Genomic DNA, 2,974 nt, shown 5'->3' with positions numbered 1-2,974 from the left:
TGCAACTCCTGGACAGAGATCATGTTGATTAATAAGTCGAGAGGGGTCGAGTTACCGGAACCCAATGTGTGGTAGTAACTATTCATGGATCACAAACACAGAACTCAGTTCCTGAGGATGGCTGCAATGAGACAACCCACCATGTACTCCTACATGGCCTCTCACCGCTACCTTTACCAAATCGTGTTCACACACTTAGCTCTCACACAGTAGGACATGCTCACCACATTCCAATCCATCGCCGATGAATCAGATCTGACACAACTCTAAGCAATAGCAGGCATGACAAATAAGCATGAATGAGTAGGCACATCAGGGCTCAAACAACTCCTACTCATGCTAGTGGGTTTCATCTATTTACTGTGGCAATGACAGGTCATGCAGAGGAAAGGAGTTCAACTACCGCAACATGTAACAGTTGAAAAGTTGTTGTCCTAATGCAGTAAAAGAGAGCAGGAGCGAGAGAGTGGGATTGTATCAGAATGAACAAGGGGGTTTTGCTTGCCTGACACTTCCGAAGATAGTATAGTGCTCCATCGGTGTCATCGATCACATCATCGAAGCAACGTCTACTGAGAGGGGACAATTACCGGCAACAGAGAGAAAACACAATCAATGCAATGCACGATATGATGCATGATCATGACATGGCTGTTGGAAATATGCCCTAGAGGCTATAATAAAATGGTTATTATTATATTTCCTTGTTCATGATAATTGTCTATTGTTCATGCTATAATTGTGTTATCCGGAAACTGTAATACATGTGTGAATACATAGACCACAACATATTCCTAGTAAGCCTCTAGTTGACTAGCTCGTTGATCAATAGATGGTTATGGTTTCCTGACCATGGACATTGGATGTCATTGATAACGGGATCACATCATTAGGAGAATGATGTGATGGACAAGACCCAATCCTAAGCATAGCACAAGATCGTGTAGTTCGTTTGCTAAGAGCTTTTCTAATGTCAAGTATCGTTTCCTTAGACCATGAGATTGTGCAACTCCCGGATACCGTAGGAATGCTTTGGGTGTATGAAACGTCACAACGTAACTGGGTGGCTATAAAGGTGCACTACAGGTATCTCCGAAAGTGTCTGTTGGGTTGGCACGAATCGAGACTGGGATTTGTCACTCCGTATGACGGAGAGGTATCTCTAGGCCCACTCGGTAATGCATCATCATCATGAGCTCAATGTGACTAAGGAGTTAGTCACGGGATCATGCATTACGGTACGAGTAAAGTGACTTGTCGGTAATGAGATTGAACGAGGTATTGGGATACCGACGATCGAATCTCCGGCAAGTAACATACCGATAGACAAAGGGAATTGTATACAGGATTGATTGAATCCTTGACATCGTGGTTCATCTGATGAGATCATCGAGGAGCATGTGGGAGCCAACATGGGTATCCAGATCCCGCTGTTGGTTATTGACCGGAGAGTCGTCTCGGTCATGTCTGCGTGTCTCCCGAACCCGTAGGGTCTACACACTTAAGGTTTAGTGACGCTAGGGTTATAGAGATATTAGTATGCGGTAACCCGAAAGTTGTTCGGAGTCCCGGATGAGATCCCGGACATCACGAGGAGTTCCGGAATGGTCCGGAGGTAAAGATTTATATATGGGAAGTCTTGTTTTGGTCGTCGGAAAAGTTTTGCGCATTATCGGTATTGTACCGGGAGTGCCGAAAGGGGTCCGGGGGTCCACCTGCCCCGGGGGGGCACATGGGCTGTAGGGGTGTGCGCCTTGGCCTATATGGGCCAAGGGCACCAGCCCCAAGAGGCCCATGCGCCAAGAGATAAGGGAAAGGGAGAGTCCTAAAGGGGGAAGGCACCTCCTAGGTGCCTTGGGGAGGATGGACTCCTCCCTGGCCACACCCTTCCTTGGAGGAAGGGCCAAGGCTGCGCCCCCCCTCTCCCTTGACCCTATATATATGTGGGGAAGGGGAGGGCAGCTATACCCTAAGCCCTGGCGCCTCCCTCTCCCTCCCGTGACACATCTCCCTCCTCCCGCAGCGCTTGGCGAAGCCCTGTTGGAATCCCGCTACTTCCACCACCACGCCGTCGTGCTGCTGGATCTCCATCAACCTCTCCTCCCCCCTTGCTGGATCAAGAAGGAGGAGACGTCGCTGCTCTGTACGTGTGTTGAACGTGGAGGTGCCGTCCGTTCGGCGCTAGGATCATCGGTGATTTGGATCACGACGAGTACGACTCCATCAACCTCGTTCTCTTGAACGCTTCCGCTCGCGATCTACAAGGGTATGTAGATGCACTCTTCTCTCTTGTTGCTAGATGACTCCATATATTGATCTTGGTGATGCGTAGAAAATTTTGAATTATTGCTACGTTCCCCAACAGTGGCATCATGAGCCAGGTCTATGCGTAGATTCTATGCACGAGTAGAACACAAAGTAGTTGTGGGCGATGATTTGTTCAATTTGCTTGCCGTTACTAGTCTTATCTTGATTCGGCGGCATTGTGGGATGAAACGGCCCGGACCGACCTTACACGTACTCTTACGTGAGACAGGTTCCACCGACTGACATGCACTTGATGCATAAGGTGGCTAGCGGGTGTATGTCTCTCCTACTTTAGTTGGATCAGATTCGATGAAAAGGGTCCTTATGAAGGGTAAATAGCAATTGGCATATCACCGTTGTGGCTTTTGCATAGGTAAGAAACGTTCTTGCTAGAAACCCATAGCAGCCACGTAAAACATGCAACAACAATTAGAGGATGTCTAACTTGTTTTTGCAGGGTATGCTATGTGATGTGATATGGCCAAAAGGATGTGATGAATGATATATGTGATGTATGAGATTGATCATGTTCTTGTAATACGAATCACGACTTGCATGTCGATGAGTATGACAACCGGCAGGAGCCATAGGAGTTGTCTTAATTTATTGTATGACCTGCGTGTCAATGAAAACGCCATGTAATTACTTTACTTTATTGCTAACCGTT

Source organism: Aegilops tauschii, chromosome 5 (assembly GCF_002575655.3).
Source record: "Aegilops tauschii subsp. strangulata cultivar AL8/78 chromosome 5, Aet v6.0, whole genome shotgun sequence".
Classification (NCBI taxonomy): domain Eukaryota; kingdom Viridiplantae; phylum Streptophyta; class Magnoliopsida; order Poales; family Poaceae; genus Aegilops; species Aegilops tauschii.
This window is presented reverse-complemented; position numbering follows the sequence as displayed.